The 15,148-nt window shown below is 41.0% G+C and overlaps 1 pseudogene; it reads left to right on the top strand.

The window, feature by feature from the left end:
- The window catches only part of LOC122679967, a 51,335-nt pseudogene extending 37,193 nt beyond the window's left edge, over positions 1-14,142 (top strand).
- Positions 14,143-15,148: the final 1,006 nt, after the last annotated feature.

Below are 15,148 nucleotides of genomic sequence, written 5' to 3'. Positions count from 1 at the left end.
TGTGAAGAAAGTTGAGCGCCAAAGAATTGATGCTTTTGAACTATGGTGTTGGGGAAGACTCTTGAGAGTCCCTTGGACTGCAAGGAGATCCAACCAGTCCATCCTAAAGGAGATCAGTCCTGGGTGTTCATTGGAAGGACTGATGCTGAAGCTGAAACTCCAACACTTTGGCCACCTCATGCGAAGAGTTGACTCATTGGAAAAGACCCTGATGCTGGGAGGGATTGGGGCAGGAGGAGAAGGGGACGACAGAGGATGAGATAGCTGGATGGCATCACTGACTCGATGGGCATGAGTTTGAGTAAACTCCCGGAGTTGGTGATGGACAGGGAGGCCTGGAGTGCTGCGAATCATGGAGTCGCAAAGAGTCGGACATGACTGAGTGACTGAACTGAACTGAACTGGTATTAAAACCGAATATTTAATAAAAAGCCTAGCTAGCCACAGAAAAGTCAGCAATTCTTGTTGTCATACCTGATGCACCCAGGCTCTACCGTTTTTTATTTATATACCTACAAGGACAAAAACTGCCAGAGGCAGAAATGACCACACATAGCATAAGCTCTACTTGACCACATGCACCACTGGGGTGAGGTGGCGTAAAGAGCTTAGGCTTTGAAATCAGTCCTGGAACAGAAACTAACACGTGCTTTCTGTGGACAACTCTGTGTATTTCTGTTTCCTTGACTATAAGGAAATGTAATGTTTCTCTGATTATCTGTCTCACAGAAATATTTATAAACTGTCTACCGTACATTGACAGTTGTTTTGATGCTGATGAGATGAAGCAAGAGAAGTTTAGGAAACAAGAAGAAATTAAATGACTTGTCAATGTCACAAAATTAGTATATGTGAAAAAGGAGGTAGGGGGCAGGGTTGAGTTTGACATTAGTTCGTCTGATTGAATTCATCATTTTTTCTTTTACATCTTACTGTATGTGTGTGTGTTCTTCTCTGTTGCAGAAAAGTCCTGATACGTTTTTTAAAAATTAGTGGCAAGGAGGCAGTCTTATACTGTTCATTTCTACCCAGCCTGCCTAGCAACACTAACTTCCATATTTTCCACCAGCAGGATTAAAAGTTCATTGGCAGTGATGACTTCTTCCCAGTCTGAGGTGGTGACATCACGGCTCCCACCACTGGACCAATCTGGCCTTTGTAAACTACTAAAAAACCTATTCATCCTAAAGGAAGGCATCACTTGATGAAATGTACAAGTTGTTTCAGATGAACTGGAACACAGGCTAGTCCGATTCTCAAAATAAAAACAGTGATGATCGATCTACTCTACTTCATCCTGATGGCTCCGACAGTGAAGAGTCAGCCTGCAATTCAGAAGACCTAGGTTCAGTCCTTGGGTTGGGACGATCCCCTGGAGAAGGGAATGGCTACCCACTCTAGTATTCTTGCCTAGAAAATGCCATGAACAGAGGAGACTGGCAAGCTATAGACCATGAGGACCCACAGAGTTGGACACAACTGAGCGACTAAGAGTTTCAGTTTTCACTTTAACCTCATCTATAGGAAAAAAGAAGAAAGGCAGTGACAGAAGGCTTTTTAGGAACATACTTGTAACATCAAAAGCATTTCTAAAGACAAAAATCTTTGCTGAAAACACTGATACCCGAGGAAAACATTTTGTTATTCATTAAACTATATGTTCTCTAAGGTTTCTTTTAAGTGCTCCGGCCTGGTGCACTGGGAAGACCCAGAGGAATCGGGTGGAGAGGGAGGTGGGAGGGGGGATCGGGATTGGGAATACATGTAAATCCATGGCTGATTCATATCAATGTATGACAAAACCCACTGGAAAAAAAAATAATAATAAAAAATAAATAAATAAATAAATAAATTCAAAAGTTTATACGATCTTATACTCTTGATGAGATTCTTCTTGGATCTTTGTTTTCTTGTGCATATCTTTGATTTTAGTTCAGGTCCAAATTACTACCTGCCGGAATTTCTGCAACAGCCTTCTAGCTTGTCTTCTAGCCAGATTTGTTCTCCTTTAGAGAGTCCTGTGTGTATCCTCTCCAGACTAAACTACCTAAAGCAGAGTGCTTTTCCCACATTCGTTTCTATTTTGTCACACCAACGTTATATTTTGTTATTGGAACATTCTCCCACGATGTTGTTTTTTCTCCCATGACTTGGAAATTAAATCCCACTCATAAGTAAGTCCCATGTTTCAGATAAGCACTCCAGAGCACACAATCATTTCCTTTTCAGAACAGGTAGTGCAGCTGTTTTAAGTATTTCTCACTTTAGCATTCATTTATTATCTAATTGGCTCATATTTTATAATTCTGTCTTTCAAGCCACAATGACCAAAAAAAATTCTGTTTCTTCTCTCCAGCATTTTGCTCAAGACCACAGTTCTTCATAAATTCTTACTGTGTGTGTGTATGCTCAGTCACATCCAACTCTGCTCGACTCCATGCATGGTAGCCCACCAGGCTCCTCTGTCCATGGAATTCTCCAGGCAAGAATGCTGGAGTTGGTTGTCATGGCTTCCTCCAGAGGATCTCTCTGAACCAGGGATCAAACCTGCATCTCTTATGTCTCCTGCATTGGCAGGCAAGTTCATTACCACTAGTGTCACCTGAGAGGCGCTACCTGAAAAAGACAACTGCATCTCTTCTTACAAAGCTGGTCATAGTGAGCCTATTAGTAAAACTGGATAGCAGGAGTATAACTGAAGAGTAAAAAAGGTAAAAACTGTGATATTTGCATGGCAACACACCCCATCCAATCAGTCAGTTCAGTTCAGTTGCTCAGTCATGTCCAACTCTTTGCAACCTCATGGACTGCAGCACACCAGGCTTTCCTGTCCATCATCAACTCCCGGAGTTTACTCAAACTCATGTCCATTGAGTCGGTGATGCCATCTAACCACCTCATCCTCTGTCGTCCCCTTCTCCTCCTGCCTTCAATCTTTCCCAACATCAGGGTCTTTTCAAATGAGTCAGTTCTTTGCACCAGGTGGCCAAAGTATTGGAGTTTCAGCTTCAACATCAGTCCTTCCAATGAATATTCAGGACTGATTTCCTTTAGGATGGGCTGGTTGGATCTCCTTACTTGTCCAAGGGACTCTCAAGAGTCTTCTCCAACACCACAGCTCAAAAGCATCAATTCTTCAATACTCTGCTTTCTTTATAGTCCAACTCTCACATCCATACATAGCTACTGGAAAAACCATGGCTTTGACTAGATGGACCTTTGCTGGCAAAATAATGTCTCTGCTTTTGAATATGCTTTCTAGGTTGGTCATAACTTTCCTTCCAAGGAGCAAGTGTCTTCTAGTTTCATGGCTAAAGTCACCATCTGCAGCAATTTTGGAGCCTCCCCAAAATAAAGTCTCTTACCATTTCCATTGTTTCCCCACTTATTTACCATGAAGTGATGGGACCCCATGCCATGATCTTAGTTTTATGAATGTTGAGTTTAAGCCAGCTTTTTCACTCTTCTCTTTCACTTTCATAAAGAGGCTCTTTAGTTTTTCTTCACTTTCTGCTGTAAGTGTGGTGTCATCTGCATATCTGAGGTTATTGATATTTCTCCCGGCAATCTTGATTCCAGCTTGGGCTTCATCCAGCCCAGTGTTTCTCATGATGTACTCTGCACATAAGTTAAATAAGCAGGGTAACAATATATAGCCTTGACATACTCCTTTCCCAATATGGAACCAGACTGTTGTATGATGTCTGGTTTTAACTGCTGCTTCTTGACCTGCATACAGATATCTCAAGACACAGGTAAGGTGGTCTGGTATTCCCATCTCTTGAAGAATTTTCCACACCTTGTTGTGATCTGAACAGTCAAAGGCTTTGGCATAGTCAATAGAGCAGAAATAGATCTTTTTCTGGAACTCTGTTTTTCAATGATCCAATGGATGTTGGCAATTTGATCTGTGGTTCCTCTGCCTTTTCTAAATCGAGCTTGAACATCTTGAAGTTCACAGTTCACATACTGTTGAAGCCTGGCTTAGAGAATTTTGAGCATTACTTTGCTAGTGTGTGTGATGAGTGCAATTGTGCAGTAGTTTGAACATTCTTTGGCATTGCCTTTCTTTGGGATTGAAATGAAAACTGACCTTTTCCAGTCCTGTGGACACTGCTGAGTTTTCCAAATTTGCTGGCATATTGAGTACAGCACTTTCACAGAATCATCTTTCAGGATTTGCAATAGCTCAACTGGAATTCCATCACCTCCACTAGCTTTGTTTGTAGTGATGCTTCCTAAGGCCCACTTGACTTCACATTCCAGGATATCTGGCTCTAGGTGAGTGATCACACCATCGTGATTATCTGGGTCATGTAGATCTTTTTTGTATAGTTCTTCTTTGTATTCTTGCCACCTCTTCTCAAAATCTTCTGCTTCTGTTAGGTTCATACCATTTCTGTCCTTTATTGTGCCCATCTTTGCATGAAATATTCCCTTAGGATCTCTAATTTTCTTGAAGAGATCTCTAGTCTTTCCTATTCTATTGTTTTACTCTATTTCTTTGCTTTGATCACTGAGGATGACTTTCTTATCTCTCCTTGTTATTCTTTGAAACTCTGCATTCAGATGGGTATATCTTTCCTTTTCTACTTTGCCTTTAGCTTCTCTCTTTTCACTGCTATTTGTAAGGCCTCCTCAGACAACCATTTGCCTTTTTGAATTTCCTTTTCTTGGGGATGATTTTTATCACGGCCTCCTTTGGAATGTCATGAACCTCCATCCATAGTTCTTCAGGCACTCTGTCTATCAGATCTAATCCCTTGAATATATTTGTCACTTCCACTATATAACTGTATGGGATTTGAGATATTCACTACTTTCTTCAATTTAAGTTTGAATTTGGCAATAAGGAGTTCATGATCTGAGCCACAGTGAGCTCCTGGTCTTGTTTTTACTGACTGTATAGAGCTTCTCCATCTTTGGCTGCAAAGAACATAATCAATAGCAGCAGCGGCTGTGTGGTGCAGGAGCGACTTTGAGGAGATACCCCATATCCAAGGGCAAAGGAGAAGCCCCAGCAAGACAGTAGGAAGGGCAAAATTGCATTTAGAATCAAGTCCTATACCCACTAGAGAAGCTCAGAGGGCTCAAACAAACCTTGTGTGCACCAGGACCCAGAGACCCCACAGAGACTGAGACAGAACTATTTCTGAGTATCTCCTGTGGAGGTACAGCTTGGCAGTGGACAGCTGAGGGGCAGGGGGTCTGAGTGCAGCAGACCTGGGAAAGGCATAAGCCCTCTTGGAGGAGATCGCCATTAACCCCACCATAGAGCCACCAGAACTTACACAGGACTGGGGAAACAGACTCTTGGAGGGCACAAACAAAACCTTGTGCACACCAGGACCCAGGAGAAAGGAGCAGTGACCCCACAAAAGACTGACCCAGACTTGCCCGGGAGTGTCCAGGAGTCTCTGGCAGAGGCACGTGTCGGGGATAGCCTGCTGCAGGGTCGGGGGCACTGAGTGCAGCAGTGTGTTCATGGGACCTTTTGAAGGAGGTTGCGGTTATCTTCATTACCTCCACCATAGTTTAGCAAGTCAAATAACAGGGAGGGAACACAGCCCCGCCCATCGACAGAAAATTGGATTACAGATTTACTGAGCATGGGCCCTCCGATCAGAACAAGACCCAGTTTTCCCCTCAGTCAGTCTCTCCCATAAGGAAGCTTCCATAAGCCTCTTATCCTTCTTCATTAGAGGGTAGACAGAATGAAAACCACAGTCACAGAAAACTAACCATCTGATCACATGGACCACAGTCTTGTCTAACTTAATGAAACTATGAGTCATGCTATGTAGGGCCACCCAGGACAGACAGGACATGGTGGAGAGTTCTGACAAAATGTGGTCCACTGGAGAAGGGAATGGCAAACTATCCTATCAAGGATGACACAAAAAGTTAGAGGAAATGTTTTCTGACTCTTGGTTTCTAATAAATCCTAGATTCCCTATTTCAGTGGACGAAGTAGCAGGGTTCAAGCCCCCACATCACTGAGGTTTGGGCAAAAGACTGCCCTGTCTAGCTTGTGGCTATTCAGTGCTAGTAAGCTGAGTGAGAGTAGATGGCAGGATCCCTGGGTCAGGAAGATTCCCTGGAGGAGGGCATGGCAACCCAATCCAGTATTCTCGCTTGGAGAACCCCATGGACAGAGGAGGCTGGTGGGCTAGAGTCCATAGGGTCACAAAGAAACAAGCACAACTGAAGCCATCTAGCACACATGCACAGTGTAACATTTATCTTAAGATCTAATAGAATTTTATTTGCAAAGAATCTTATGAAATGCCAGGGGGAAACAGAATCATTTCCATCCTATTAGATGGGCTCCTTAAAAAAAAACCAAAAAAAACAAAAAACTCTAGCTAGCTAGCTATCATCCATCCATTCGTCCATCAAACCGATCTCAGCCCACTAAGCTACGATATGATTGAAACATTACCTGTGCACATCTTTCAAACAAGGAGAAAGAAAAAGAAGCAGAGAGACACTAGAACAAATCAAAGTGACAAGTGGATCCAAGCCATAGTGAAAATATCTCTGTGATTCAGGGCAGACCAGTGCAAGAGTCCCCTCATCCTAGGTAAACAGGATGAGAGTGCCCTGTGTTGGGGGTGCTAGCTTAGCTGCCTCAAGGGTGCCCCCTGCTGACTGTTACTCGGGGGATTCCCACACAGCACTACTTTTGTATGAATCACCACATTCCCATAGTAACCACGGGAATCCTGTATCTGAGAGAATGAGAAAGTGGTGAAGTATTAGCACATACATGCGTGCGTGTTCAGCCGCTTCAGTCATGTCAGACTCTGTGACCTGATAGACTGTGGCCCACCAGGCTCCTCTGTCCATGGGATTCTCCAGGCAAGAATACTGGAGTGGGTTGTCATGCCATTCTCCAGGGGATCTTCCTGACACAGGGATTGAACCCATGTCTCATGTTTCCTGCATTGGCAAGAGGATTCTTTACCTCTAGTGCCACCTGGGAAGCCCATATTAGCACATATCTACACCTAATTTCTGTTAAGCTTCCAAGCAGGGAGTGGAAGTGGGAAGTGAGGAGCTATATGATACAGAGGAATTATAATATCCTTGTCCAGTTGTGAGAGTCAGGTGCTACGGCTGAAAATACCTTACTATTCTGAGTCAAATATGTTTCCAAAATTCCTTGGCCTGGCACACGAGGTTATTTAAAAATCAGATGAAACCTGACTTTTCTGCCTTCTCTCTTTTTTCTCCTCCTACACTAACTTTTTACAGCAACCAAACAAGCTTTGATTCTTTAAATTTCCTTTCCTTCTCAGAGGCACCCTCTCTCCTCTTTTATGCCTGTCTAGTTGACCTTCTTTAGAACCTCCCCAGATGGCCCTGAGGAGCAGGAAAGTTTGCAAACTACTGGCCTACCCAAGGCCCAAATCAAGTTTGACTTCATCCATGACACCTGCCCAGGCTACTGTGGGATCCTGGCACATCTCCCTCTAACCACCCCCTCAGCTACAGATTATATCGATCCTTGGCACATAATCATTGATTGTCTCATGTCATTTCATCTGATGATCTGTTTATATTCTTACTTAGCACCTTCACTATTCTTTCCCTTCCTTAAATGTCTGTGTGTCTTAATCCCCCAATTAGAGGTGAAAACAATGAGAGTTGAATCCCACTGTGTTTTCCTTTTAGTTATGGATCAAGAAATATGATCACTGCCTGGAAGAGGTCAGAGACACAGAAGCAAAGCCAAACCATTATTTAAGCCACACAGCCAAAGGCAAGCTTTGCAGGAGAGCTGCATGCCCCGCAGTACCCTGAGGTTTAGCTCTCAGGGTCTGCGCCCTCTTGCCAAGTTGCATACAAACCAGAGTTTAGCAAATTCAGCACAGTTTCTCAATCAGTCTTAGTTCTGATGAGGCAAGAATCTGCATTAGGTAAACTTAGGTGTCACTTTTTGAATATTGTGTCTTCATGTTCTGAGTGTCAAACCTTATAGAAACATTGCAACAACCTGAAAGAGTTCAAGCAATCTATAAAAGCCGCTAAGATCCAAGACTCAAACTGTGTTGAAAGAAAGACACCTTGGTCCAATTCTGCACAACAGTGAGGACCACTGGATCCTCTAGTGATCCACTCCCAGGTTTTGGGAAACAAGTCAGACAAACAGGTGGTGCGGGACTGTTCTCTTTGGGTAAGAATGTGCTTTCATGGAACATGCTTCCCAGTAATGTCTCCCGGTATAAACTTAAAGGAAGCACTATCATTTATAAAACTGCATCTTTATCAGGCTTCTACTTTCAGGATGTGCTATCATTAAGACACCATCCTTGGCTCTAATCAAAGCAAAGGGAATTTATTTATTTTTTTAAATAAGCTTTTTATAATGGACATTTGGTAACCACAAGTCAGTAAAACAGAATACAGGTTTCTTTTTAAGACAAATCAAAATAAGAATCAGGAAGTTGTGGACTGCTAAGTCTCTGTTTGCAGCCTCCTTTAGGATCCAGCTATGGTATAGCTGCTCTTTCCTCTAGAGACTAAGACTTATGAGAATACCATGGGTCTCTGAGGCCCTTTAAGACCTAAGGATGCTTTGTGTTCTGCCTTCTATATGAGATCCTTTGTGTTTGGCCAGTATCATTATTTCATTCAGATTTAAAGAATCATATGGGGCTTCTTCATTTCACTGATCCCCTTTTATTCACAGCCTTCCCTGTACCTATTGGTATCACTTGGTTATTCTTTCTCTATGTACTTATCAAAATAGGGAGAGTTTAAAATATGGCATAGATTTTTGGTATATTTCATTCATCTTTTTTCCCCTGTCTAGTCATTTAATAAACACTGAGTATCAAACCTTGTAGAAACACTGCAACAACCTGAAAGAGTTCAAGTAAGCCATAAAAGCTGCTCAGATCCAAGACTCGAAATGTGTTGAAAGAAAAACACCTTGGTCCAATTCTGCATAAGGGTAAGGACTACTACAAAGAGAAAATTTATTCCTTTCAGATCAGCAGAATAACTAGGGTAAAAAAGGCAAAAATCAGAGCAGAAATAAATGAAAAAGAAATTAAGGAGACTATAGCAAAAATCAACAAAACTAAAAGCTGGTTCTTTGAGAAGATAAATAAAATAGACAAGACATTAGCCAGACTCATCAAGAAAAAAGGGAGAAGAATCAAATCAATAAAATTATAAATGAAAATGGAGAAATCACAAGAGACAACACAGAAATACAAAAGATCACAAGGGACTACTATGAACAATAAAATGCCCATAAAATGGACAACCTGGAAGGAACAGACAAATCTTTATAAAACTATAACCTTCCAAAACTGAACCAGGAATAAATAGGAAATCTTAACAGTGCTTAACACCACAAGCATAGAAATCAAACCTATAATAAAAATATCTCCCAACAAATAAAAGCCTAGGACCAGATGGCTTCACAGGTGAATTCTACCAAAAATTTAGAGAAGAGCTAACACCTATCCTATTCAAACTCTTTCAGAAAATTTCAGAGGAAGGTAAACTCCCCAACTCATTCTGTGAGGCCACCAGCACCCTAATACCAAAACCAGAAAAAAGATGCCACAAAAAAAGAAAACAACAGGCCAATATCACTGACAAACATAAATGCAAAAGTACTCAACAAAATCCTAGCAAACAGAACCCAACAACATATTAAAAAGATCATACATCATGACCAAGTGGGTTTTATCCCAGAGGTGCAAGCATTCTTCAATATTTGCAAATCAATCAATATGATGCACCATATTAACAAATTAACAAATCTCAATAGATGCAGGGAAAGCCTTTGAGAAAATTCAACACCCAGCTACAATCAAAACTGTCCAGAAAGCAGGCATAGAAGGAACATACCTCAGTGTAATAAAAACTATATACGACAAACCCACAGCAAACATTATTCTCTATGGCAAAAAACTAAAAGCATTTCTTCTAAAATTAGGAACAAGACAAGGGTGTCCACTGTCACCACTATTAGTCAACATAGTTTTGGAAGTCCTAGCCACAGCAATCAGAGAAGAAAAAGAAATAAAAGGAATCCAGATTGGAAAAGAAGAAGTAAAACTCTCATGGTTTGCAGATGACATGATCCTCTATATAGAAAACCCTAAAGATGTCACCAGAAAAATCACTAGAGCTAATTAACAAATATAGTACAGCTGCAGGATATGAAATTGATACACAGAAATCCCTTGAATTCCTATACACTAACAATGGAAAAACAGAAAGAGAAATTAAGGAAACAATCCCATTCACCATTGAAATGAAAAGAATAAAATACTTAGGAGTAAATTTATCTAAAGAAACAAAAGACCTATATATAGAAAACTATAAAACACTGATGAACGCAATCAAAGATGACACAAACAGATGAAGAAATTCATGGATTGTAAGAATCAATACAGTGAAAATGAGTATACTACGCAAAGCAATCTATAGATTCAGTGCAATCCCTATGAAGCTGCCAACAGTATTTTTCACAGAACTAGAACAAATAATTACACTATGTGTATGGGGAAAAAAAAAAACAAACACCAAAAAACTCGAATAGGCAAAGCAATCTTGAGAAAGAAGAATGGAACTGGAGGAATTAACCTTCCTGATTTCAAACTATACTGCAAAGCTACAGTCATCAAGGCAGTATGGTACTGGCACAAAAACAGAAATATAGATCAATGGAATGAAATAGAAAGCCCAGAGATAAATCCACACACCTATGGACACCTTATCTTTCACAAAGGAGGCAAGAATATAGCATGGAGAAAAGACAATCTCTTTAACAAGTGGTGCTAGGAAAACTGGTCAACACCTATAAAAGAATGAAACTAGAACACTTTCTAACACCATACACAAAAATAAACTCAAAATGGATTAAAGGTCTACATATAAGACCATAAACTATAAAACTCTTAGAGGAAAATGTAGGCATAACACTCTCTGACATAAATCACAGCAAGATCCTCTATGAACCACCTCAGAGAGTAATGGAAATAAAAACAGAAATAAACAAATAGGATCTAATTAAACTTAAAAGCATTTGCACAATGAAGGAAACTATAAGTAAGGTGAAAAGGCAGCCTTCAGAATGGGAGAAAAATAATAGCAAATGAAGAAACTGACCAAGAATTAATCTCAAAAATACACAAGCAGCTCATGCAGCTCAATACCAGGAAAGCAAACAACCCAATACAAAAGTGGGCCAATGAACTAAACAGACATTTCTCCAAAGAAGACATACAGATGGCTAACAAACACATGAAAAGATGCTCAACATCACTCCTTATTAGAGAAATCCAAATCAAAACCACAATGAGATATCATCTCACATCTGTCAGAATGGCTGCCATCAAAACGGTCTACAAACAATAAATGCTGGAGAGGGTGTGGAGAAAAGGGAACCCTCTTACACCATTGGTGGGAATGCAAACTGGTACAGCCACTATGGAGAACACTGTGGAGATTCCTTAAAAAACCTGAAGTAGAACTGCCATATGACCCAGCAATCCCATTGCTGGGCATACACACCAAAGAAACCAGAACTGAAAGAGACATGTGTACCCCAATGTTCACTGCAGCACTGTTTACATCAGCTAGGACATGGAAGCAACCTAGATGTCCATTGGCAGACAAGTGGATAAGGAAATTGTGGTACATATACACAATGGAATGTTACTCAGCTATAAAAAATAACACATTTAAGTCAGTTCTAATGAGGTGGATGAAACTAGAGCCTATTATACAGAGTGAAGTAAATCAGAAAGAGAAACACCAATACAGTATATTAAGGAATATATGTGGAATTTAGAAAGATGATAAAGACGATCCTAAATGCAAGGCAGCAAAAGAGACAGAGATGTAAAGAAGACTTTCAGACTCTGTGGGAAAAGGCGAGGGTGGGATGATATGAGAGAATAGCACTGAAACATGTATATTACCATATGTAAAATAGATGATGAGTGCAAGTTCAATGCATAACAGATCATTCAAAGCCAGTGCTCTGGGACAACCAAGAGGGGTGGGGTGAGGAGGGAGATAAGAGGGGGATTCAGGATGTGGGGACACATGTGCACCTGTGGCTGATCCATGTCAAAGTATGGCATAAATCACCACAGTATTATAATTATCTGCCAATTAAAATATATAGATTAATTACCCCCCCCCCCCCCAAAAAAAGGGCAAAGATTTGCATAGCACATCAGTGCACTGAACATTACCAGGCCTGTTCTGTGCTGAGAACAGAGAAAATAAATTTCATTCCAAGTTTACAGATCTCTCTCCACTACCCCTGAAATCTGTGTAATGATATAATGATTCAGGTCTAGGAGAGGACACAGGAGCAACATTTCCTGAAGGTAGTAAAATGCATAAACTTTTACTATCCAATCCCAGGATCCCAGATACCCATATTTATAATTAACATAATATTATAAAGGAATGATTGGTATGATTCTGTCAAGGAAAAAAAAAAAAAGAGAGAGAGAGAGAGACTTTGTAAAAGTCCACAGCAGCTATGTAGCTACACAAGCCACCCCAGGGCCATTGCACAGACTGTTCCTTCCATGAAGCACACAGTTCACAAAGCTGGTTCCTGTCTTACCCTTCAGGTGTTAGATTAAGTGCCACATGCCCAGAGAAGCCCTCCTGAACACCCCATGTAATAGTAATGAGTATGTTTCCTTCTCTCAGATTCATGTAAATTTCCTTCACAAAACTTATGATAATTTTCAGCTGTTTCTGCTTATATATACTTTGTCAGATATTCCATTAGAATATCAGGTCTTCACTGTCTCTCCAGTGCCAAGCTAGTCTTAGCTTAGAGGAGACACTTAGGAAAAAAATGAGGGAGAAAAGCAAAAGACCTAGTTCTTATATGAAGAACAAATTCATTTCTTTTTTTTATACACAGATGTTTCCCATTTGTTCTATGCCCAAGAAACAAATTGCTGTGAGTTGACTGCACTGTTTGTCAAGTCACTGATTACAAAATTAAACTGGGCCTTACCACTCTAGATCCTATTAAAAGATTATACTTTACCTCTGTCATATTTTCTAACTCAAAGTCTTCTGAAATTTGTAAGGTGCTGATGGTGATCAAGGTCCCACCCAGTTATAACCTTTATTCCTGCATTGACACAGTTTTCATGAAGGCTAAAAAAAAAAATATTGTGGGAACTGCAATGACTTTAGTAATCTCAGAGGTGGATAGTCATATAAACCTAATGCAATTGCCATAACCTAGAGATTGTCATTGGAGAAGGAAATGGCAACCCACTCCAGTGTTCTTGCCTGGAGAATCCCAGGGATGGAGGAGCCTGGTGGGCTGCCTTCCATGGGGTTGCATAGAGTCGGACACGACTGATCTGACGCAGCAGCAGAGATTGTCATGGGGCCCAAGGGTTAAGTCTGCAGACACTTCCCACAAAATAAGACTCACACTAGGAGCTTCACTCTTGGGTGATTTCCCCATGGCAACCTAAAAACCAAGGAAATTTCCTGCCTAGGTAATAATTCTTTGCAAAAGAGGGTAGATGTACAGCATAAATTACTTTCCTGAAAAAATGATAAAGGTGAAAGAATTGTAAAAGAGTAACTATATTTCCATTCATTTTTCTGTGGTTCAAAGAGGAGATTTCTCCTCTCTTTCGTGGGGCTGCCTAGGAATGGCAGCCATCTCCTGCTTGGCATTACTGCCGCTCTCAGACCCTTCCTGAAGCCCAAAATCAGGGTCAAAAAGAGGACCAAGGAGCTCATCCAGCAACAGTCAGACCGATATGTCAAAATTAAACAGAACCAGCAGAAACCCAGAGGCACTGACAACAGGGTAAGCAGGAGAGTCAATGGCCAAAGATCTTGATGTCCAACATGATTATGGGAGCAACAAGAAAACACAGCGCTTGTGGCCCAGTGGCTTCCGGAAGTTCCTGGTCCACAACCTCAAGGAGCTTGAAGTGCTGCTGATGTGTAACGTCTTCCAGTGCCAGGACTGCTCACAACATCTCCTCCAAGAACCCCAAAGCCTTTGTGGAAAGAGCAGCCCTATTGGCCATCAGAGTCTGCAATCCCAACACCAGGCTGCACAGCAAAGAAAATGAAGACAGGGCTACTGCACAATTTTGTTTATGTTAATAATACCATAAAACTCAGGGGTGGGGGGGGGAAGGCGATTCCTGGCTTGTCAGAATAGAATGTCATACAAACCAAAGGCCACAGCTTTAGAACAAAACTTCACCAACATTAAGTTTTGTTAAGTATTTCTCTTCTCTGTAGAGTACTGAATATCACCTATCAGTTCTTTCTTCAAAAGTCATCTTTGAAATGAATTACAGAGTCATTCATACTATCTGTTCCCACAAATCCTCAGGGTCTAATGTATAACTTAACCAAAAGAGCATCCACTTTCTGGAAAAATATTACTGAGATTTTTTTCTTTTATGCTTTTCAGGTTTTCCATGAAGATTTATCTAGAATGGATTTGGGATCACTGCTTCACTAGAAGGTTATAGATAGCTCATGAAAGAACTTGGTTTTTGATTTAAAGAAAATAAATGAGGGCTTCCCTCATATTTCAGTTCGTAAAGAATCTACCTGCAATGCAGGAGATCCCGGTTCGATTCCTGGGTTGGGAAGATCCCCTGGAGAAGGGATAGGCTACCCACTCCAGTATTCTTGGGCTTCCCTTGTGGCTCAGCTGGTAAAGAAGCTGGCTGCAATGCAGGAGACCTGGGTTCGATCCCTGGGTTGGGAAGATCCCCTGGAGAAGGGAAAGACTACCCACTCCAGTATTCTAGCCTGGAGAATGCCATGGGCAGTCTGTGGGGTCGCAAAGAGTCAGACATGACTGAATGTCTTTCACTTTCACTTTCTTTCACTTTCAAAATAAATGAAGTTCTCAAGAGTGTTGAACACCAATCTATTTATCAGCTAAACAAATAAATGTTCATTTGAGAATACAAATAGCTCCTTGAATGGTCTCAAATGTTCTGTCTTTATCATCTGTGTGCACCAAAATGCCCACCCATCTTTTACTTGGAGAAAATAAACTGTAACCATGAGATGATTTTCAGAAGGCATCAAATATAGACTTTAGACCAGATAGACCTGAGTTTGCATTTTGATTCTGAGTTTGCAGTAC

This window comes from Cervus elaphus, chromosome 22 (assembly GCF_910594005.1).
Source record: "Cervus elaphus chromosome 22, mCerEla1.1, whole genome shotgun sequence".
Lineage (NCBI taxonomy): Eukaryota > Metazoa > Chordata > Mammalia > Artiodactyla > Cervidae > Cervus > Cervus elaphus.
This window is presented reverse-complemented; position numbering and strand designations above follow the sequence as displayed.